Genomic DNA, 24,401 nt, shown 5'->3' with positions numbered 1-24,401 from the left:
TGGTGGGGCAAGTTCTGCTTAAAGACAAACCCTGCACAGCAAGGAACCAAGGTGAAAAGCCCATCAGCTCAGACATCAGCGACAGGAGGGGGAGGGCGTGCTGGAGGGTGCACAGCTCCCTGTTCTGATAAGCTGTTCTGATACAAAGATCAAACTATGGCAGTGTCTGCAGGGAAGAAGTTACTCCACAAACGACCCCCAAGCCCAAAGGCTCACAAACGTCTCATTAACCTGACGACTTCAGGTGCCCACCCGAAGGAGGGGGCAAGGATGATAAAAGGACATGAACTGAAGCCCCAGGTGTGCAAGCCCACCAGGACTGGACCCCTCAGCTGACTGAACCAACGCTGGGCCCAGGACCGGTGAAATCTTTCTCTCTTCCTTTTTCTCTCTCTGCCTTCTCTCTTTCCTTTTCCACAATCCCTACACCTGATCTGTTTCAAGATATAAACAGTTGACCAAGTCTGAGACTAAGAGTGGATCCAGCCACCCCGGGCCCTTCTCTGAGGAGGAGTCTGGAAAGCAAGGGCATCTGCTCTGAATGTCGTGACTCAATGGGAGGCATCTCCTTATTCCCTGAATTGATGTATATGGTTACACGGTTTACAGAAGTAGTCTTATGCCAATTCCTGTTGTGAGAACCCCTGTCACCTACTACCATGCCTCCCCAGTTCCGTTTGCTTCTGTCTTAAATAAAATGTTTAACTGATCGTTTGGTGTCATTTCACCTTAATTTAGCCCGAGGGAATTCCAAATTAAACATGACTCCCTGGTCTGTCCAGTCTGGGTCGTGACACCTTCTCCCTTTCCTCTCTGACTCCTTCCCAGGAACATTTAAACCAGGGACCAGTTCGACAAAGTGATCCAGGTGGGGGGGTTGGTTTTTTTTGGGGGGGTTGGTGTTTGCTGTTTGTTTTTTTTTCCCCCAACTATTACATTCCTACAAGTTTCCTGAAGATCTGCTCCCAGGAAGGTGGCAGAGATCTCTCCATCCATGTCCCCCAGTGGGGGAAAAGCATGCTGAATGAAGCCACCATGCATTTTGGCCAGCTGGCTGCTCCCAAGCAAACAGAAGGGTAGCTCTGTACTGACTGACATTTAACATCTCTCATCCAGAAGGCATATCACAGCAAATATGAACAAGGAGTCACGTTCCCGCAGTGGAAGGAAGTTTATTGGAAAAAGGACACCAATCCACTGGTAACCAGGCTCATTTATTTTCTTTCTCACAAAACAGTTGATTAGTTGGAGACAAGTGCTTGAAAAGCATCACTGCAAAATTCAGACACTAAAAGACAAGAAAATGGTCAGAAACCACATTTTTACACATAGATCTGATGTGTGTCTAGATGTATATTTAAGCTTCTACTCTAAAAAGTGAGGCATCCATTGCCATGAGGCCTCCATGGTGGTAAGGGCTGTCACTGAAGACCTGTTTGCAAGGCTGGGTTCCAAGTGACTTTATTAATAATGTTCCCACTCCAGTGAACATTAACATTTTCACTTCCATTTCATTTAACTCATCTGCCCTCTGCCAAGGTTTACTGAGTGACTTCAACAACCAGTGTTGGGCCCTCTCCTTTTAATACACAGGTGGCACCTGTATGCAGCTTCCTCTTCCACCTGGAAGAGCAGCTTTGTCACTGGGGGTGAACACACAGCCAGGTGCAAAGACAGGTGTTTTTGGGTTTTTTTTTGCCACTGATGGGAAAGCAGACCAAAGGCAAAACTCCCACATGATTAGGCTTCTAGCAAGCTTTAAGTGTATCTTGGTGTTTTAATGTGCAGTTGTATTGAGAGAACACCGCAGTTTTACAGAAAATACAGCAAAATAGATACTAACTCAGCCCTGCAATGCAAATTTATTTTTGGACAAAGAAAGCAAGGTTGCTTGAGAAAGGCCATGCAATGGAGAGCTATAATTAAGCAAACAAAAATATGAGCCTTCAGGTTTCCTTTAGGTTATTCATTGTTATCTTAGGAACTTGGAGCTGTCATTTTGGATACCGCTTTAGCAGAGTTTCAGCAACTTGGACGTTTGCATTGACATCAGCACGAGCTTCACAGGCACAGAGGTGCAACAGGCTTCAGAAAATCTTTTTCTCTCAGACTACCGAGAAAGAGGCAAACTGAGGTTCTTGCTTCGTGACAAGAAACTGATGAATTGTGTTTCCACGTTTGGTTTTTTTTGTTGTTTTTTTGGCTGTGGGGGTTTTGTTTGGTTGGTTGGTTGGCTTTTTTAGCCTAGGCTTGGGTCCCGCACTGTTCCCGTTAACACCGATGCTTACAGGCGGCTCCCACCCCGCCTGCCGCTGAGCACGGGCGAGCCCCCGTTCGAGGCTGGCGGGGGTGCCGACCGCCAGGCAGGGGAAGCCCCGGCGGGGAGAGCGCCCGCGGGGCCGTTGGGCACCGGGCCTTTGTCCCGCTGCCGCCGAGCTGCGCCGGTCCGGGCCGGGCCGTGGGGACGGCAGCGCTGCCTGGCGGAGGCGGGACCGGGACTGGGACCGGGACCGCGCCGCCTCCGCCTCCCGGGTCAATGGGTTGTGAGAGGCGGCGGCGCCGCGCTGCAGCCTCCCTCCCTCCCTCCCGCCCGGCTGCGGGCTGCGTGAGCGGGTGAGCGAGGTCTGCCCGCGGCGCCGGCGGCGAACGGCGGGAGCGGGGCGGCGGGACCGGCGGCCGGCGGGGCCAGCGGGTGCCGCTCGGGCGCCCCGGCTGCCTGGGAGGCGCGTCCCGCCTTTGCGGGTGGCCGCGGCAAGTAACGGCGGCGGGAGGAAGCCCGGGAGGCGCCGGGTCCCTCCCGGGGCGGGGGTACCGGGCGGCGCGGCGGCCCTGTCCGCTGGCGGCGCGTCCGTGGGGGCACCGCGGGGTCCGCGGCAGCGCCGCTCTCCGCGCTTCTGCCCGCGGACCTGCCGCGCCTCGCGGTGGCCCCCCGGGGCGGCGGCCGCCCGCGCCCCGGCGCGCCTCGCCGGTTTCCCGAGGGGCGGCGGCCGCCGCCACCGGCGCTTGCGAGAGCCCGGCTGCCTCCCCGAACTTCGCGAGCGCTCGCCTCAGCGCCCGTCCCCGCCGCTGCTTCACAGCCCGTCTGTGGAAATACACCGCGTCCGGGCCAGGGGAAGCAGCAGGGAAGGAGGCGTCCCGACCCCGCGAGGAGGAGGAGGGAGGAGGAGGAGGAGGAGGTCGTCTGTGCGTGAGCGCCTGCCCGCGCGTGGATTGATGGCTGCGAAGTCCTGCGGCGCCAGCCCAACCGGAGGGACGGTACGTGGGTCGCTCGCTGTGGGGCTGGCGCGGCTTCCGGTCGTGGCTTTTTTGGTTGTTTGCGTGCCTGTTTAGTTTGTGTTTTGGAAGGTCGGTTGAGGGTCCGGGTGGGTGACGCAGGTGTCATTGGACACACGCAAATAAAAATGCCTGGCGCTGGGAGGGGTGCGTTATCTATACAGAGATGAATTGCTACTTTTGTTTGTTTGTTTGGTAGGATGGCTGAGGCTTGATTTTTAACTCTAAAAAAAAATATCAAAACCCAGTACCAACAGTAAAAATGTCCAGTTAAAGTGATCTAGCTGGTGACGCTTTCAGCCAGAATTACCTTCACGACTCTCTGGGAGGGTGAAGAAAAAAAAAGACAAGAAACAGGGGTTTTTTTCTGTTACAGAGGTTGTGACAAACCCTAGCCATTTCTGAGATTCGGTCTTGGAGTTTCATATCCTTTTGCCTTTTTTTTTTCTTTTCCTTTTCAAGAGCCAGGGGTTGGATGGCTCTTTGCAGGTACAAGGGATTATGACACTGCTCAGTAATAATGCCAGCATGTGTTAGAGGAGTTTAACTTTCAATGTTAACAAATTTTTAAACTTAATTTTAACCCTGTGTTACACTCATCTTTGGATGTGGGCTGTGGATAGTGTGTGCAGGAGGTGTGCCAAGTAATGCCTCAGCTCTGACTGTACAGAGTTATCTAGCCATTTCAAAATCATGAAACCAGTGAAAGCAGAGGATCTATTAGAAATGACTGGTTTTGGCAAGAATATTTACAGCCCATCCAGTGCTCATTGAGATAAACAGAAAAACTCTCACTGATGATGACTCGTGTCTGTGGGCTTCAGACCAGGCTGCCAGTGCATGGTGTCAGAAACCATCTGGTACCAATCCCAAGCAGAGCACTCCTGTAGGTAACCCTCTTATGGTCCCCACAGTTTGTAAAGGGAGGGGGATAAGGTGGAGAGCAGCGGCAGACAACAACTAGTGGGATTATGGCTTGCTTTATGTAAGTGTGTTTGCCAGTTATAAATAGTCTGGGATGTATGTTTTTTAGGGTTTTAAATGTCATTCACCTTTAATTGCTAATGGCGCAGTCTGTTGCTGTTCGTTAGGCTGATGAAGCAGCCGACTTGCAACTTGTCTTTTCGTGTTAATGACTGTTGTGACAGTATCTCAGGGTGTACAATGCCTGTTTTGAAAATTCCAGATGATGGAGTACTTGTGTGGAGTAGTTACAGGCTTACTCAGGTAATAGACTCATCTGGGAACATACAGATTACCTGGTTGCCAGATTTCCCAGCCAGAAGGGACCTCCTTGTCTATCTTCTGTTCTGATCCCTTGCTTATTATAGGCCACAGGATTTCACAAGTAAATTCTGTATCAAGCCCATGAGTTCCGTGTGGTCTTCACTTGCTGTTGAAGGCAGGCTCCATCCACAGCAGGAGTTCAAGCATGTTTCAAACTGCCTAGCGGATCACAGGCTTGAGCTCTAAATGGATGAGTAATATCTACTGCTTCAAATGTCTGTAGTTAAGATGAGAGCTATTTTGGTCTACCAAAATACGATTTTGCATATAATGCTTATTAAAACGCATCAGGATAATTATAGTCCTTGTGGCATATGTACTGGCAGAGCTGCCTTCTCCTTTCTGCATGAGGATGAAACGCTGTTGGGGGCTCCTCAAAGTGACTGTGGACGTGCTGCTTGAAAGTTCTTTATTCTCTCTGAGCTGTGGTGCAAAATGATACCCTGGTTTCTGCTGGTTTCTTCTGCTTCCCTGAATTTGCCTGTCATGCAACAGATTCTGGTGGGGCTTTCTGCCTTACCCTGCTGTGACTTTCTACAGAAAGAGGAGAAAATGCTTTGGGTCACATCTAGACTTCCCAGCCCTGGTTAGGGTTGGGAAGGTGGGCTGCTTCTGCTATCCCATGGCGTGCCGATCACCATTGTGGCATCCCGGTAGATGTGGCTCCTAAGATGGTTCCCACTATTTTTCCCCCTTGGATGAACCTTGCTGTAGAACATTCATCAAAGTAGCCAGGGTGATGTAACACCACTTCTGTGTGAGCAGATAGTTAAGACTTTTGGAGCATGTCGAAATGGCATAGGGCAATGGGTATTACCGTACCCAGGAGAGCTCCTCCAAAGATAGCACAGCTAATTGATGTAGGTATGATAGCACGTTCTGCATTGTAGCTGCCAATTTTCTTCTAAAATTCTTCGTTCCACCACTGGATATCTGCAGATACTGTGGATACTGACCTTCAGGATTCTGCCGGAGACTAGTCTGTCTGCAGTGGCTGGACGGTAGAGAGGAATGCTGTTTATTTTGCATCTTCCTTTGACACTACTGGAGTTGGATTAGCTTCAAATGTTTCATATGCGGTTGAAGATTAAAGAGGTAGCAACAGCTATATAACACGGCCCTCTGGCAGAGTCCTGCCAAACAAATATCACAGCCTAGTGTCATGCTGTTGCAGGGGAGCAGCCCTGTCTGTGTGAAACACAGGAGGAGAAAACATGGAAAATAAGGGGGAAATCAGGGAGACAATTTTCTAGCTTGCTCAGTTGCTCTTCCCCACAGTTGGGGGCTGGTGTGGCATGTGGGTGAAGTAGGACCTCATGGAGAGAAAAAAGCCAGTCCTGCTTCACCAAACCTCTGGCTGCAGCACTAGGTAGAGATGGCCAAGCTCAGGTACTGGCTGTGTTTTTACCATGGTCTTCACAAATGCTAAATTATCTTCTGAATTAACGTGCCTACACTGTTTCTGGTGCCTCAGCTGATGCCTGTAACACTAGTTGTAATGTGTATGTTCACAACCTGCAGGGTTGCATTGGAGAACATCAGAAGGAAAAGTATGAGAGAAAGAGAAAACAACAAAGACAGTGAGGAAGACAGGAAATCTGGCATGTTGCTGCTGAAATGTGCGGCTTAGCTAAAAGGAAGATTGTCAGATGTTTGCTCTCTCTCTTCCAACACCTTCCTGAATTTGTATAGAGTATTACTTGTTCCTTCTCTGCAGTAGATACAAACTCTTTCAGAGATGTGCATAGTATTAGAAAGTTGATCTACATTTGAAAACACAGCTAGCATCTGCATAGCTTGTTCTTTGCAATTATTTTTTCTCCAGGTCCCTTGATTCAAATTTAGAGGGGTTGTTTTTTCCAGCCTTCTGAATGGATTCATCCTCAGACCATCATTGATCGAATGACATACTACCCTAAAGCTGACTCCAGCTAACTAGAGCAAGCCCAGAAGAGCCATTGTGGGCATCCTTCGTTTAAAATAGAGCATAGATTATAGACCGAGGAAAAGTATGTGAGAGCATTACAAAGGTAGGCACAGCAGATTTCCACTGCTGAGGGGGATGTCTTCCTTTCCTTCTGGAAGCTGGCAGGAAGAAATACTGCTACTGCTTAGAGCCACAGTCTTAAAGGGAGGAAAAATATTAATGACACTGTGCAGGAAGGCTTGTCACAAAATTGAAGTACTGAAAATCACCAAAGTGATAATACAAAGTAGAACGCTTACCAAGGAATTCTCACCTTACCCATATGTCATCCTCGCTGTGTCAGTCCGCTTGGTGCTGTGCTGTAGTTATTTCGCAGTTCCCTTACTATGATACACCCCTTCCCACAGCACTGTGTCTTATACTCCTTCTTCAGATTACTGAACCTGTTTTTACATGAATATAAAATAACAGGAAAGGAAAAGGAGCTCGTATCTATCACTTTGCTCTCAGTTAAGCTTCATGCAAGGCACTGTAGACCAGAATTAATTATTAATTCCAATTATATTTTGTGTCTTGGAGATATTGATGATGCTTTCAATTTCAGATTGATGCCTCTCCAACTTCCTTTTTTTTTTCACTGCAGCAACAAAGCCAGCAAAGCTCTTAAACACATGCCTGTTTTTAGAGCCTGCCAGCAGTCCCTTTGACTTAATTAATCTGAATGGCCCAGGGTGGCCGAGAGCCATCATTTAATATAAAATTTGCACTGGCCTGATGGCAGTCTAAATTGTTGTGGTTTTGTTGGGTTTTGAGGGAGGAACTATTTATTCCTGAAGACTAGCACGCCTCTGCCACAGCTCTCCTGGGTAGATTCTCAAAATGGAGATTCTTGTTACGTTAAAAATTCTGGTATCTTGGTACTTGCTTCCATCCTCAAATTAAAGTCTTTAGTGCAAAATTAAAAAAAATTTCCCCTTGGAAGTACCAGAACATTTTGTTTTGGTGTTTCTGAGGTGAGATGTTTAGTTTCCAAACTTTGTGTTTGAGGTCAGCACTAATCCCAGCACAAATCAATCTCAGCCCAACAGGGTGCTTCTCACTCTCTTGAGTACCCTTGGTGTCCCCTCCTGGTAGAGCTCACGAGCCCGGTTGCCTCTCCCATGGGACACTGGGATCTCAGAGGTACTCACAGATTGATGGCTCCCAGAAAATCAATGCTTAGATTCACGTTAAGACCTGAGATGAAATGCCGTAGTAAGTTTTTCCCAATATAAGGATATGGTATCCTGTGGGCGGACTTCATGTTGAAAAACCTCCGATTTTGATGTGAGACTCATTCATTAAAAATAGTTTTGTACCAGGCCTTGTTCATTGCCATTGAAAAATCTGAGGAACAGCATTTTAAGATGGGATTTAAAATGGTAACATCCACACAACACTTAATAGTAACAAAACCACATGTTAAATCTGTCTCAGGCATGTCTGTTTCTGACCTGGAGTATGTCTACATCCCCAGTCTTGGCACTTTAGCATCCTTCCACACTTACTTGTCTTCACCTTTTTTCTGCCTTGAGCTCTTGCGCTTTCCTGTTTTTCCATTTTGCTAGTATTTACCTCATACTTTTTCTTTCCTTGCTAGCCTTCCCTTTCTAAAATGTAGGTGGTAGAACCAGTATATTTCCCAACATCATTCTGCCTTTATGTTTTCCTTTTCTCTGCTCAGTGTTAGCCTGTGTGCTCTAAAATTCAAGGATTTCAGTCACCCTTCTGTGTTTGTACAGTGCCTGGTGCAGTAGGTCTCCATGCTTGGACATCAGCGTGCAATGCTGTATGAATCATAGAATGGTTTGGGTTGGAAGGGAGCTGAAAGTTCATCTAGTTCCGCTCCCTGTGCCATGGGCAGGGACACCTTCCACTGGACCATGTTGCTCAAAGCCCCATCCAACCTGGCCTTGAACACTTCCAGGGATGGGGCATCCACAGCCTTTCTGGGCAACCTGTTCCAGTGCCTCACCACCCTCACAGTAAAGAATTTCTTCCTAATACCTAATCTAAATCTACCTTCTTTCAGTTTGAAGCCATTACCCCTTGTCCTATCAGTACATGTCCTTGTAAAAAGTCCCTCTCTGGCTTTCTTGTAGGCCCCCTTTAAGGACTGGAAGGCTGCTATAAGGGGTCCCTGGAGCCTTCTCGTCTCCAGGCTAAACAACCTCAACTCTCTCAGCCTATCCTGATGGGGAGGTGCTTCATCCCCCTGATCATCTTCATGGCCCTCCTCTGGACCCACTCAAGCAGTCCTTCTTACACTGGGGGCCCCAGACCTGAACACAGTACTCCAGGTGGGGTCTCAGAAGAGCAGAGTAGAGGGGGAGAATCACCTCCCTAGGCTGCTGGCCATATTTCTTTTGATTCAGCCCAGGATACGGTTGGCTTTCTGGGCTGCAAACACATGTTGCTGGCTCATATTCAGTTTTTTGTTCACTAATACACCCAAGTCCTTCTCCTTAGGGCTGCTCTCAATCCAGTCATCACCGAGCCTGTGTTTGTGCTTGGAATTGCCCCGACCCATGCGCAGAATGTTGCACTTGGCCTTGATCAACTTCATGAAGTTCTCACAGGCCCACCTCTCAAGCCTGTCAAGGTTCCTCTGGATGGCATCCCTTCCCTCCAGTGTGTTGACCGCACACACAGCTTGGTGTCATCGGCAAACTTGCTGAGGGTGCACTCGATCCCACTGTCCATGTTGCTGACAAAGATGTTAAACAGCACCAGTCCCAGTACTGGCCCCTGAGGACCACTTGTCACTGGTCTCCACTTGGACATCCAGCTGTTGACCGCAACTTTTTGAGTGCAACCATCCAGCCAATTCCTTATCCACTGAGTGGTCCATCCATCAAATCCATGTGTCTCCAAGTTAGAGACAAGGGTGTTGTGCAGGACAGTGTCAAATGCTTTGCACAGGTCTGGGTAGATGACGTCCGTTGCTCTTCCCTTATCCTTCTACTCCGTCATAGAAGGCCACCAAATTTGTCAGGCATGATTTGCCCTTAGTGAAGCCATGTTGGCTGTCACCGATCCATGTGCCCTAGCATAGTTTCTGTGAGGATCTGCTCCATGATCTTGCTGGGCACAGAGGTGAGACTGACTGGCCTGTAGTTCCCTGGGTCTTCCTTTTTCTCCATTTTAAGAGTGGGGTTTATGTTTCCCCTTTTCCAGTCAGTGGCAACTTCCCTGGACTGCCACAACTTCTCAAATATGATGGATAGTGGCTTAGCCACTTCATCTGCCCGTTCCCTCAGGACTCGCAGATGGACCTCATCAGGTCCCATGGACTTGTACACCTTGATGGTCCTTAGATGGTCTTGAACCTGATCTTCTCCTACGGTGGGTGGTTCTTCATTCTCCCAGACCCTGCCTTTGCCTTCTACGAATTGGGTGGTGTGGCTGGAGCACTTGCAGGTGAAGACTGAGGCAAAAAACTCTTTGAGTACCTCAGCCTTCTCCATGTCCAGGGTAACCAGGTCTCCCATTTCCTTCCAGAGAGGGCCCACATTTCCCCTGGTCTTGGTTTTATCACTGATGTACCTATTGAAGCTTTTCTTGTTGCCCTTGACATCCCTGGGCAGATTTAATTCTCTCAGGACTTGAGACTTCCTAACCTCATCCCTGGCTGCTGAGACAATTTCTCTGTTTATTCCTCCCGGGCTACCTGTCCTTGTTTCTAGCCTCTGTGGGCTTCCTTTTTGTGTTCGAGTTTGTCCAGGAGCTCCTCGTTCATCCATGCAGGCCTCCTGGCATTTTTGCCTGACTTCTGCTTTGTTGGGATGCATCACTCCTGAGCTTGGAGGAGGTGATCCTTGAATATTAACCAGGTTTCTGGGGCCCGTCTTCCCTCCAAGGCTTTATCCCATGGTACTCTACCAAGCAGATCCCTGAAGAGGCCAAAATCTGGTCTCCTGAAGTCCAGGGTAGTGAGCTTGCTGTGTGCCCTCCTCCCTGCCCTAAGGATCTTGAACTCCAGCATTTCATGGTCACTGCAGCCAAGGCTGCCCTTGAGCTTCACATTGCCCACCAGCCCCTCTTTGTTGGTGAGCACAAGGTCTGGCACAGCACCTCTCTGCATTGCCTCCTCCATCAGTTGGAGAAGGAAGTTGTCAACAATGCATTCCAGGAACCTCCTGGATTGCTTATGCCCTGCCATGTTGTCCCTCCAACAGTTATCGGGGTGGTTGAAGTCCCCCATGAGGACCAGGGCTTGTGAACATGAGGCTGCTCCTGTCTGTCTATAGAGGGCCTCATCTGCTTGGTCTTCCTGGTCAGGTGGCCTGTAGCAGACCCCCACTGTAATGTCACCTATCATGGTGATACCTCTTTGATTATGTCAGGGAGTTTATCTCTAAAGGAGATAAACTTCCATGTTCCTTGTGTGTTCGCTGTTATTTCCCCTCATTTACAGTTTATTTTGAATTGTGTCCCCTTCTCAGCAGTGTGTTTGACATGAAGAACAAACAAACAAAAACTTTTATGTGCAGAAATGGCAAACACAGAGCATGTTGTGCTTGGGACTGTTGAATCACACAGAGAGATTTTCAATGCCCAAGAAATTTGTACTTGTAAGATACGAGAACAGGAACAAAACAATTTGGCTAAGCATCATGAGCTGACTGATGTATTTTCTACATTGCAACAGAGGTGGGTTTCTAGGGGTGGGAAACAGGCTTCCTGAGCTGCCTATGTGGGGAATGTCTTTCCCTGTTGTAGGGAAACATACACAGGATATAAACTGATGGAGAAATTTGTGGAAGATGTTTATACTACAAGAGCAGACTAGGGCTGTTTCTTAATCTGTTCCCTGAAAACTCCCTTGTCTTGCTGTGATGGAGCCAGTCCTGAAGCGTTGAGGGAATTTGAATGGGGAGGTATGCCAAACTTCAGCTCCATGCTCTGAGTTTGTCTCCTCAACCTGTGAGCCAAGGGAGCCTTCAGACATCCTCCTGCTCCAGGACACCTTCATCACAGCTGCCTAGAAGCAGACCCTCCTTCCTTTCTGTTGGGTGCTCAGTCAAGCTGAAACAAACCTGCTGTGCGTGAGGCTTTGCAGAGGCCAGAGGGCTCGCAGCATTGCTTGCAAGAAGCAAGCTGGCCCCTTAAAAGTGGGAAGGAGCCTTGTCAAAGAAGCCGATCTGGAGAAGTGGGCTGGGGCTGGTGCTCAGCTGGCTCAGTGGCGAGCTGGCTCAGAGAGGTACGCCAGCATAAAACTGCTTGTTTATTTTCTAGTAGGACTAATTTGGGCATAGTTCAGCACCCAGGTTTGGATTGCTGTAAGTTAGCAATGGGAGAGAGGGAACAAGAAGCAGCACCAGGATTAAAGGGGGAAGGGAAAAAAATGTAGTCTTAACACTGCTGTAATGTGGCTTAAATGGGGGAACTGAACTGTAGCCCGTGTGGTTTGCTGAATGTCACCTAGAAAATTTCTGTCTCCTGGGTCCATGGCCCTTTAATTGCTAGGTGCACCTTCCTATTCTTATTTTTTTTCCTCTTGGCAGTGGTGTTATTTAGAGTTGAGTTGGCGCATGCCAACAAGTAGAAAGTCTGTTCGCAAATTTATATTGCCTGATGCAGAGTGATAGCTAATAACATCATCCATACGGTGTTCATGGATAAGGCAACTGAAAACCTGGCTGCTGAAGCCTAACGAGCCTTGCCATTTCCAATTAGCTACAGAAAGCAAGACTTAGAGGTGACAGCTCCTATGTAGAGGTCGCTCAGCTCTATGAACAGCAGCTATTTAACGAAGTTGAACAAGCTTAGGCCCTGGGTTGGGGTTAGGCTGGAAGCAACTGTGGTGTGTACATGAGCTCTTGCATTACTCCTCAGGCCGGTTAGATTTTCTCTAAATAAGAGTGGAAATAGTGTTTATTTGCTGGTGAAAACCACAACTTGCTTAAGGTCTTCTGCAAGTACAGCATGCCTATATGACCAGTGGGTATGGGTACATCCCCGGGTACAGGCATGTTATGGGTGGCGACGACAAATTATATGCCAGCCTGTGGACAGTCCAATCAAAATTTATTGAAGCAAGCAGCAAACAGGCAAAACAGCGCTGGGCGGCCGGGGAGTCTCTGCTCTACCAACGGGCACGCACCCAACCCCTTTAGAGTCCCCTTTTTATACTCCTTGGTTGCCGGGCTGAAGCCCAGAGTCCCAGCCTGCGTGGCCTTGTCTAGTGTCTTCTGCGATTGTGCGCCTGGTTGCTAAGGGGGGTCGTGGGATGAAGGTTGTAGTCTTCTTCTGTGTTTCTTGTCGTTTAGAGCATGCGTGCCTTAAAATATTTCCTTATTAGGCATTGAAAGCCGAGCTATCCCGTTCACTTATCAGGACCTTATAGTTACAAAGTTTCCAACTGCACCTGTTTGCAGGAGCTAACGCTGCCTTGCAAAAGCGAACATACTGTGCAAGGCTTACAAAACCAGTTTGATTAACAAATACGTAAGATGAATTAATACATAAGATGAATTAATTAATACATAAGATGAATTTATCACAGGCAGGCGTTTGCTCACTCGCCCCATGCTCAGAGCTGCAGAGAGAAGACAGCTCTGTTTCAGAAGCTGTATAGCTCTGCTAGCATGCAACCCAGTCACATCTGACGGGTCCTCAGGGTACGTAAGGAGCTTTTTGCAGGTAGGGGCAAAATTGTTCTGCCTCTACTCCAGGCTGCATTAGAGTTATTACCTCATATTTGCCCATGTGCCAAAAAGCAGTTATACAGTTCTGGCTTGGCTGGGAGCATTAGGTAGATGAAGGTTCCTCTTTGCCTGCAAAAGCTTGTGTAAACATACCTTCCTTTGGCATCATCCCTGCTGCAGTGTCCCATGCTGACCCTGGGCTGGAGCTTTTCGAGGCACCAGCAGCACCAGGGTGACAAGCAGGTATGCATATGCCTGTGAAGACCAGCCTACAGTTGCAAGGTATAGGACATTTACCCTTTGGAGAGCAGGAAACCCTACATCTGGTAATGTCTGTTGTCACATCTGGCTGGTCTAATGAAACATACAGTAAAGGAATGGGGCAAAAGACAGCCCTGGGTGTAGGCAGGAGAAGTGACCATTTTAACTGTAACCAATATGTAATCTTCTCATCCTGGATCTATAAAACAAGATCCACGGCATGCTCAGCAATGTGTGCATGGGGACATAACATTGAAATATGTAGAGAGAGTTTTACAGTTGTCAGAGCAGCCATCTAAGTATTTGGAGAGAGTTCCCTTGCAGGAACACCCAAGTTGGTGTGTCTCTGCACCTAGGAGGACAGCAAGACTGGACAAAGCCGTAAGTCGGTTTGAATCGCTTTTCTGGGCCCTGCCCCACTGCACCTAAGTTTTTCTGTTGTTGCCCTTTTTCTCGGGTTATTTCACTCTGTTATTGTTGGTTTGCTGCTGCCAGCCAGATTCTTCTAAGTTGACTTTTTTGAAAACAGGTCACAATAGTGTAAACGTTATTTGATATATGGGTGTTGTAATGAATTCCCATCTAACAGCAATGCATTTGTCATGTTTTGTTCTGAGAAGTGCTGATTACTAGCATGCTCGTTTCCTGAACAACCAGCTTTCTCTTCTAGTTGTCACTCCATTTGATTTCCTTATACCACAGATAATCATTAACAGTATCAGACTTATTCCTGCTGGTGAAACACAGTGCTTAACATCACAGTATCTCAAAATAAACAGAAAGGCTGAGGGGCCTATTTATGAAATAGATTATAGCCAAAAAATTTGTAGCCAGTATGGACTGACAAAGAAAACAAGGCATACTTGAAAGAAGTGATGGCAAAAGTGTGGACAGTTTATCAGTCTTTAAGTTCAGTATTTCCATAAATGGAGGTTATGAACAAATCTGTCCCTGATAGCTGCTGTGTGGTAATATGCATGAATACCAGTAAGTCTTTTGGCTCATTTGTAATGTTCTTCTGTTTTTTGGTAAAATCTTATTCAGGCCTGAACAGTGAAACTATCAGCATAAGGTTTCTGTATTAATTTTAAGAATACCTCCATTCATTTTAACAAACTAACAACTATTTTTTGCAAATGGAAATTATTCTTCTGGGAACATTAGTCTTCTAGGCATGCAAATTTAGTTTTTTACCCTTTTGTTCCACAATAGCTAGGAGACTGAAACCATTTTTTGTGACGGAGAACAGCAAATGCATTTTTCCAGATCTTGACAAGTGGAGTATTTTCACTTCTCCCCAGGTTCTTGAGTGTGCTGCCAAAAACGATTGTCTGTGTTTCTTACTGTGTCTGTCAGAGCTGTTTAAGGAACGTCCTCTTCTTCATTAAAGTCATAATTCTGGGAACACTGAACATGGGAGGAAGAGTTAGAGCAGATTGTCTCAACCACACATATTTTGCATTCTGTTTAAGGAAAATTTTTTGCTTACCATGGTTTATTTTGTATCCAGCTATCACATCAGAGCCAGTTTAACCAGAGGGTATTAGAACTTGGTTTAATTTGTATAGGTTTCTGATCAGAATTTCCAGTCATTAAATATATTATGTAAACAGTTTTAAAACGCCGTTTCCCAATGAGTTTTGTTAGAAAAGACAAATACTGGAGCACTGGTAAGAAAAAAAATTTTCTGAAGATGGCTCCAGCCTCTACGTACATGTCTGCATTTCTGTATCTGGTAAGATGACCCTGTAACATTTGACAGGAAGGCGTTTTTACTTCGCAGCCTGTGTGGGTAGGAAGCAGCAGGGGCTTATAGAAAATGTGTAGCAGAAGCAGTTGCAGTTAGAAGGAATCTGAGTGAGTCTACTCTGCTGGAGCCAGAGCTCGGCACGTAATTTTCTGTGTGCTTTGAAAGCTCTTTTGTGATCTGCAAAGGCAGCTGCTTCATGGCAGAAGTTGCCCTAGAGTTTCTGAAGTACGTTTAAACAGGTGTATTGCAAGCTACTTCTGTTGTGTTTTGAAGGTTTGGGGGAGTGGAGTTTTGGGAATGCATTTGTGCACTGGCAGCAGTGGCATGGGACATACAGTATTGTTACTCATTCATAGTGAAGTTAAAAGCAAAACCAAACCTCCAAATTTTGAGTAGGCTTCACCAGATACGTAATCAATAGAACTTCAGCAAGTTTGCAGAAAGGTAATTTTCATTCAACCAGGATGGGGAGGAAGATTTCTAAACTATAGTTCTTCAAATATCTCTGATAAAAAGTATTAGCATTTAATGCAGTCTTTTAATCCTAGTGATTAATTAAAATTAGTTTTTAATATTTCGTTTTGCTTTCCAGGCTTGTAACTGTTCCTTTTCTTTGTACTTCTGCCCCTTTGGATTGAATTTTGCTGTCTGTACTTCCAGTGACTGCGCAAAGAAGTTTGGTTTTGTGCAGCCATGGCTAATGTAAACCCAAGGAGCAATTTTAAGACAGTTTTGAACATTGTGCCCATAATACTTGTTATCAGAAACACAGGAAAATTGCAATTCTGCTGTCTCTGTGAGGATAATATTAGCAGAGTTCTCATCATCTTTACACTGTGCTTACTTGAGTCTTAGCTTTGTATTAAGAGCTCTTGTGGAAGCATTCCATAAAATTGAATGGACATTAAAACTAATTGGTTTCTATGTAAGCCACTGTAAAAATTAGAATAATAAGTTGAAGAAATTGTGTTTTTGTAAGTTTTTTTCCTGCTGTTGAAAAACTTTGTCACAAAAGAGTTATTTCCCTCTCCCATTCTATAAGACTTTTCATAATGGCAAAGATAATTAATTATATATTTTTTTTAACTGTAAACAATGGAAATAAGCGATGTGATTATTGAGCATCATTTATATTCCCAAAGTTTCAGTAATGCAAAAGCAAATTACAAGAGCACTTTCGGTATCTCAGACAAAGATTTTGCTGATATTAGTCATAGTGGGTTTCTGGCCAAGAAGTAGAGATGTAAAATGCAGTTTTCAAATTTCAGATCTGAGCTTTAAACTTTGAAAATCCCATGTACAAACGGAACAAGGAGGTTACTCAGTAGTGTAACATGAGATGGGACATATCACAACATTTAGAAGCCAAACCAATGCATCTTGCTGCCCTTGCTGTTGTCCATTGTGCGTATCTCAAAGACTGTGTGGGCTGAATTTCTCAGTTTAGGAAGAACTTTAGGAACAGCTTTAGGAAGAACTTTTTTTTTTTGGTCATTCTCCATTGTCTCCAGACATCTCAGCTCCATGATGAGAAAGAGTAAGAGTTGTGTAGGTTTGACCACTGCTGACCAACTCTCTACAGCAGAATCTTCATTGGGCCTTATCTGATTTTAAGTCTTCTTGTGTCTGCCTGTGTTTCCTTGTGAAATAGCTGAGCCTTAGTATTCCTATCTGAGAATACATTTAGAAGGGATTAGTTAAGGCATGCAAGTCAAGACACTATTGAAATGCATAGCCTTATCATCTGAAATAATTCTGTGCCCCTGTTAGGAATGGTTTTTAATTTAATCTACTCATTATGAAAAGTGTGGAATATGATATAAAGGGAAAAAATACCTGCATCCAATCAGGTAAAAATTATGTAGCTACTTTTACTTAAATGCCCAGGTTGCCTGACATACTGTTTTACTTAGCTGATCTTAGCTGTTAGTCTTCTATTGCCCACCCCAAATATATGGCTCATGTTTAAGTTGAACATGATGACTATAAATAATTTGTCAGTGTTTTGTTTGCTCACTGCTTAATCAGAGAATCCCATGACTATTCAGCTGTTTTTTTTCTTTAAGATGTATGAACCTCTTAGATGGAAATCCTTGCCAAAAAATATTTTTATATTTGATTTCCACAATGAATTACAAATTGACCTGTAAGCCAGAAAAGGGAGAGGTGAGAGACACATACTTTCATGGATCCATGTGAAACCTCAACCTTCTATAGGAGAATCCTCAACCTTCTATAGGAAGGGCAAAAAACCCAACCCAGTTTATCTTTGAAAATTGTAATCCTTAAAAGAAAAAAAAAAGGCAAGCTTGATATTAACTTAAGCAGAATTTTGGAACAGAACAGAAAGCTTTTCTGTATCCTGTCTGCTTACAGGAGTGCATTTGCTGGTGCCAGACTGAGACCTGGCTTTGGTTACTGATAGGAACCATACCCTCATGCTAGATTAAGCAGTTGAATACATGCCCGAAAAGCCTGGAGTTATTTGGATGAGTACACAGAGTCATGCAGCGATGATTGAATTTGAATCTGTTATGAGAGCAACTATTCATTGACTCACTCAAAGTCCTGAACAGAAATAACCTAAGCTTATAAATACAGGGTACATCATGCAGAAGGCTGCTGCAGTAACATGCAGGAACTTCCAGGCCCACATTTTCACGTACAGTTCCCTGCATTAAACACTTTTAACTTTAGGCAACAGGATTCAAATCAGTCTCTCATCGCCTTTCGAAGGGAGCATGCAGGGGACATTTTTCTTGTCGGGGAGTTTCCAACAGGATGTGACCCTTTAGCTAAGTTTCAGATCCATGATCTTTGTCATGTCTATAGGCGTGACCTGGAATTCACTCCCTCCCCAAGCAAAAGATTTGTTTTAGGACTGTTAGAGGGAGTTTGAGGTCTGACAGAAACCAGTGTTGTGCAAGATGCTGGTACAGGTCACTGAGCAGCAGTGGGATTTTGCTGCACATCTGTAGTAATCAGGCTTCTCTCAGAGAAAATAAGAAGCGGGTCAATGGTGCTCTGCCCATGAAACTCATGTATGGACTGCCACTGCATCGCGCTGCTCCCTGTGCGGTGCAGGATGGTGGTGTGTGATACAGCAGTGCTCTCTGGACAAAATCACCCTAACTGGGATGGGGCTACTGTAAGCATGTCTGTGGCTGGCCAGTCAGCTGCAGTGGGGTCGTATGCTAGCTTGTACTGCTTTTCATGTTTGTACTGGGTCTGGCTGGGATGGAGGTAACTTTCTTCATAGCAGCCTGTAATGTGGTGTGTTTTGGGCTTGTGGCTAGGCCAGCGTTGTCAAGGCTTTCACTCCCTTCCCCTCCCTGCCCTCCCCCACCCCCACAGTGAGTAGGTTGTTGGTTTTTGGGGGACAGCTGACCTGAACTGGCCAAAGGGATTTTCCATGACATATAGTGTCATGCCCAGCAATAAAACCTGGGGTAGGGGAGAATGGAGTGGGGGTGTTGTCCTCCAAGGTGGCCATTGCTGGGCATCCATCTGCCTGTGGGAAGTGGTGACCGACTGCCTTTGCATCACTTCTTTTTTTTTCTTTCCTCTTTCCTTCACCTGTTATACTTGTCTTTATGTCTACCCATGAGTTTTCTTGCTTTTGCTCTTCGTGTCCTCTCCCATCCCGCTGGGGGCAGGTGGGGTGGGGAGAGAGCGAAGCTGTATGGGCGCTTGGCTGCTGGGCAGGGTCAGCCCACCACAGTGCTGTACAAAGGAATTGAGAACAGCAGCATTGGGCAGGTTATAAGATTGGTCTCCCAGGAGGATGCTTCTCTCTTTGCTGATGTTTTTTTCTTAATGGGACAGAAAGCAGTATGGATGATCATTTAATTTGCATAATGTAGAAGGCTTATAGTTCCTCCTTGAATGTAGATGTGCAAGTCATTAGCTGGGGGATAGGAAGAACATGTGTATTTTTTTTGAGTCCTGTCCTGTGATCCAGTGCAGTCTAGGATCTTGCTGGCCTCGACAGCACCTGGGAGTCACCCTGGGAACATGCAGGCAAAACAAAGCTTTGATTTTCTTTGCTCTAAGTGCTACCAGTAAACACAAGCTAAAACCTGTTTCTGTTCTGTGAAGTGAGGTAATGGATGACAAGTAGTTAAATAGATGAGTTAATTTGAATGCTGTCCTACATAGTGTAAATATGCGTCTCCTAATGAGGGATAACTAAGTTCTCCCTTTTGTGTATACTGCAGTCACACTTATTGTTTATAAATGATGCAGCAGTTTTGAGTAACTGTGGCTATTTAATCAACTCATTTTTTTATTCCCCTATTACGAATTTGCTCAGAAGGCAAAAGCAGAGCCTTAACTTGTGTACCTAATATGAGGCTGCAGTGAAGGAGTGACAATTGGATTGGTGGCTTGTGCTGCATTAGTGATCTCTTTAAGCTACATCAGTGCCTTCATTTTTCCCCAGTTTTTCAATGGGAAATTTCACCTTAGCTAGTTTGGTTGTTTTGACCTCCTAAAGCATTTGACATTGTCCCCAGTCCTAAAAACAGAGTTGCTATCGTTAGCCAGAGTCATTTCATGCTGAAAAATTTGTGCCACAGTAGATGAAGATAGCAAAGTAGGAAAACTAGTTAAAAATGACTGAAGAGGCTCTGCTTCCTCAGATAAGGGAAGACTTAGAAGTTGAAGCCTTGTGTGCTTTGTCCTTTAAGAATATACTAAACCAGGAGATAACAGTTTGGTTAGATCACAGGTCTTAATGTCTTAAGGTCTTAAATGCATTTTCTAGGCAACTCTCACCCTTTGGTTCTTCCTGTTTCATTGAATGATATTTATGTTCCTCATCATATTAGTATGAGTCTCTTGAGTCCTCTCTGGACATCCCGGTGTCTTCTTTTTTAACAGACTATCATCTTTCTTTTTCCCTTGGATCTATATATTTGTCAGCAGTCAGGGACAGACCTGGTTTCCTTTGAAAGAAAACTTTGTCTGCAGACAGGAGGGGTACGGCAGTGTGGTCCTAGAGGTGCCCTGGGGTGAATGGCCAGCATGGCTGGACTATGGATAGTACCTGTGTCACCATCAGGATGCGCTGGTGCGTGCACAGAGACTAAAACTGCAGAGCACAGGGAAGATCAGTTCTGCCCTGCTCTGCAGACACAGTCTGTTTTGAGTCCTTTGTGGTCCCATCCCTTGCCCTCCACCGTCTTATTTTAGATGACCCCTGCAGTTGTCACTAATAACTAACAATTAAACCTGTCTCTTCTTTCTTAGCATTTATCCCTCTGTTACTTCCTCATTAGCCCATCCTTCTGAGGCTTTCTGAATGAGGGTCTCAAAAAACTTGCACACAAAAAATTAGACTGCTTATCTTTTCCCTTGTACGTGAATTTGGCTATTATTTTTGCTTCTCCTTGTTCTCAGTCTAACTTGTCAGACTTGTAACCAAGACCCAGAATCTCCTGCACAATCATACTGTAATCTCCTGCTCAATTGTACTGCATACTGAGAACAGTGTTTTTCATTCTTCTTCTATGTTATCTGTGGCTGTTCATTTTCTTTCTTAACTGTAGATTGCGCTAACCTTGTTCTTTCTAATGGCCACAGCAGTCCTTGACATGGATTTGTCACCTCCTCTTTGGATGCCTCCACGGAACCAAATTAAAATCCTCTTCAAAGTCCCACATAACTTTACCTCCTTGATACCTGTCTTCTGTAGTATGTTATAGCTACTTCTATCATCTGTTTGACCATTCAGGCCTGCCTTATTACATCGTTTGAGTCTCTGGTAATCATGTCTGTGTTCTCATTTGTGCTCCCTTATGTGGGAAGCTGTTCATGACTTTGTCCTCAGGAGGTTCTTGTCTCTCTCTTCCTCCAGAGCCTTCTGGAAGATAAATGCCTGCCACAATGCCTACAAGGAAACTTGCTGACCAATACTGACACATGAAGGGTAGCTGCAAATAGTTCATATATTCCTGCTGGAGCAGGGAGGACGGATAAGATGACCTCCATAGGTCCCTTCCAACCTCCAGAGGTCCCTTCTGTGATTCCATTTGGAAGAGCTATGCTTGACCACTTGTCCAGTAGTTTTCAACATTACCTATATCTACTTAGAGCTGACAGTCCATCTTATTTAAGCAACAGCCCTATCTTGTAAGTAATCACTGTAGCACTATAAAAGGTGAATTATCTAGATGTGAGCACCTTTTACTTAAATAACTTTTCTTATTCTGCTCTAATTTACACTCTGTTGCTTTTTTGTATTTGGATTATAAATGGTTTAGGCCAAGGAGTTTACCTATTTTCCTGTTTGGAAAGTACTTCATATATTAGCACAACCATTAACAAACAAGCAGCAAATCATCTTTGACTGTGATGTCACTGTCAATACAGACTAAGTAGCTGTGGCATTCCAGAGGGGGTTTTGCTGTAATTTTGCATGTGGTGTCCTTGTTAGGACATGCTGCCAGATTCTGGAAAGCCAAAACAAAACTGCAGCTTCAGACTTAATCAAGGCTGCAGGTCTGCACATGCACTCTTACCCATCATGCTGCCAGATAACAAACTGCTTCGAACCAATGAGGTATTTCGAGGCTCTGACTTCATATGTTACCAAGAAGAATGCCAAAGCTAACAAAGGCTGATATGCACTTCTGCAAGTGGTATTTTCCTCTTACTGTCTAGAAATTTGAAAAGTCACTGAGGAAAACGAGAACATGGTTTGGGAAGAGTGACTTCATATTAATGTATGTGTCCTACCCTAGGTGTCTAATGTTTTGCATGGTAAAAACAGCAGGCATTTAACCTGAAAGAAGGATGATTGAATTCCCTCTGAACTGCTGATTAGTCCCTTTAATATTTGAGATGGGTAAGCAGTAACATATAACAACAGAAGCATAACGTTGCTTAGAAATACAATTTTCAAGGCTGTTCTGTTGACTTCCCAGCAGCCTGCGTTCAGTAACTGTACTGCAAAAGGCTGAGAATAGTTAAAGTTTGTTCACTGAGGGAGTTTGTAGCCTGATGGTGTCTATAGGTAATCAATTGTAATAGGAATATTTTCTATTCTGCACATATTTGCTATAATATATATAGTGATCTGTAAACATGTGAACACAGTTTTTCTTTTTTTGCTCACTTGCTTACTATAATAAAAAGGTAAAATCATTATCTATTTTCCTTCCTTTCTGTACTAACCAGTAATACTAAACCCAATTTTGACTTGGTGTTGTTTGTGACTAGATTAATTTTTGAAGGGCAACCCTTATGAACAAAATGTTAGTACTTGTCTTAGGATTTAATATATTTCTCAGTCGCAAGCGTAATGCTAAAGAATACTTGCAATATCCCTTGACTTCAGTTTGAACTGTGGATCCCAGACAATTTCTAGAGCTGTGCCTTTGTCAGCGCGTAATCAGTGTTGTCAAGCAGAGATCCCGGGTTTTCTGGGCATTTGTAAATAAGGCAGAAGAGAGTGCTCTTTCATCTTACCTAAGCAGTGTGCAATGGAGCCATATGTGAAAAATCTGTAAGAATTTTAGCAACAAGCCTTTTCTGCAGCATCTTTGCACTTGTATAAAGACCAGTTTGTGACCGGAGTTAGAGTTACATTGAATTTACTGTAACAGCAGCTGCAAGGTATAATACAAATAGACCAATATGTCCCACCTCATTAAATGAGCAGTTTTGTGTGTTGTGTGATCCAGGTGGTCTATTAAGCAAAACCTGAAACTCCTCCCCTTTCATGTCATTTTTGTGCATTGTGTTGGAGCAGCCACCAGAGAGTCTAGCACCAGTGACAATGCGGGCTTTTAAAGTGGCATAGAAAATTTCGATCAGAAGAAGTGTTTCAGAAAACTGTTAATTAGTATAGGAAGAGATTCTGTGAACAAAACTGCCCTATTCCATAAGGAAGAGTTAAATTCTGATTCTCTCTGATCTTCCCCACAATTTGTTATGGCTTTGTAGACATGTTGTGGGAGACAGCAGAAGGTAGGCAATTCTCCCCTAACCTGTTGTGTATAAATATTCTCAGCCCTCTCTCCCTTCCTCTCTCCATGACAAAGGAAATTCCCAGGACTGAATCTAAGCCTTTGCAAATTTCTTTTTAATACACAAAAGGGCTTCAGATCAGACAGGTGTGGTTTCATCCCAAAAGAAATCTGAGGAAGCATGTACGGGCAGGGTGGCATGGAAACTGGAGTTTAAGCTTTGCAGCAGCGAACATGAACCGTGCTCAGCAAAATTTCAGGTGGAAGGCTAGGCTCTATTTAGAGATGCTTTGGATTTGACTGTGTAATATTTATTTCACAACTGATCTTAATGGGATGCTATGCTAACATTTGGTTATGGTGTTTGGAGCATAGTGTAGGGTGTGTGTGGTACTTGGTGCTCTGAGGTGCAACCAATGAAAGGGATGCCAAATTGTCCGTGTAAGTTGACAGAGCCCTGCTAGTGTATAGACTAACTTATTTTTACACTTCAGTTGTACTGAATATTGCTGCTGTGGTGGCATAGCGTCTGGACAGAGGAAGTTCAGCCTAGCAGTTAAGAGGGGAAACTTGGCAGCCAGGGCTTCCTATTCCTGCCACTGCTGTTCATTCTGTGTGCAAGCAGGAGAAAGCCAGGCAGTACATCTTTCCACCTCGGTTTTATTATTTGTAAAATGAAAATGACTGCCTTAAAATGATGATTTGAGTAATATTTTAGTACTACTATCCTTTGCTAGAAAGGCGTGGTAGGTTTGCATGCTACATGTAGCTTCAGTAAACTGACAGTAGCAGTGTTGTTTGGCTGTGGTGGTTGAAGGACTAGACTCCTTCAGGATATCTTCTAAAGTCATACCAGGTATGCTGATTTACTTCAGGTAGCCTGCATGACACATCTGTTGGTAGAATTTCATCCCTTTTGGCAGTGATCAGCAACCACTAGATTTTCCTTAATGATAGCCAAAGGGAATAGTGATTTGTTTTTTCTCTAGCTTTGCATTTTACTTTCCTATGCTGAAGCAGTTGCAGAGTTCATTCTGCTTCAAGGTTGCTTCAGTCTTCTATGTAAAATGATTGTGATCAAAGCTTCACTTCAGAAAGGAGTTTGAAAAGGTCATTAATAAGGACAGAATAGTGTTTCTTGGTTTTTAAACTTTGCCAGCCCTCAGTTTGTTTTCATAGTCTTACAAATGTATTCTCCCTTCCAGAAGAAGCTTTGCTTCCCCTCGCCGCCCGAATTCTGGTTT

General features: G+C 44.9%; 1 protein-coding gene across 4 annotated transcripts in view; it reads left to right on the top strand.

Annotated features, from left to right (window-relative positions):
- The first annotated feature begins 2,228 nt into the window (after positions 1 to 2,228).
- The window catches only part of MARCHF3 (membrane associated ring-CH-type finger 3), a 110,749-nt gene continuing 88,576 nt past the window's right edge, over positions 2,229 to 24,401 (top strand). For 3 of the 4 annotated variants that reach the window (XM_041120852.1, XM_041120851.1, XM_041120848.1), the window contains exon 1: positions 2,666 to 3,255. The gene's annotated coding sequence lies outside the window, so the exon portion shown is untranslated. Of the gene's footprint in view, positions 2,614 to 2,665; positions 3,256 to 24,401 lie in introns of those variants that run through there. The other variant, XM_041120849.1, reaches the window with a different exon arrangement.

The sequence above is a fragment of the Aquila chrysaetos genome, chromosome Z, assembly GCF_900496995.4.
Source record: "Aquila chrysaetos chrysaetos chromosome Z, bAquChr1.4, whole genome shotgun sequence".
Classification (NCBI taxonomy): domain Eukaryota; kingdom Metazoa; phylum Chordata; class Aves; order Accipitriformes; family Accipitridae; genus Aquila; species Aquila chrysaetos.
Note: the sequence above shows the minus strand (reverse complement) of the source record. Positions and strands in the feature narration are given on the sequence as shown.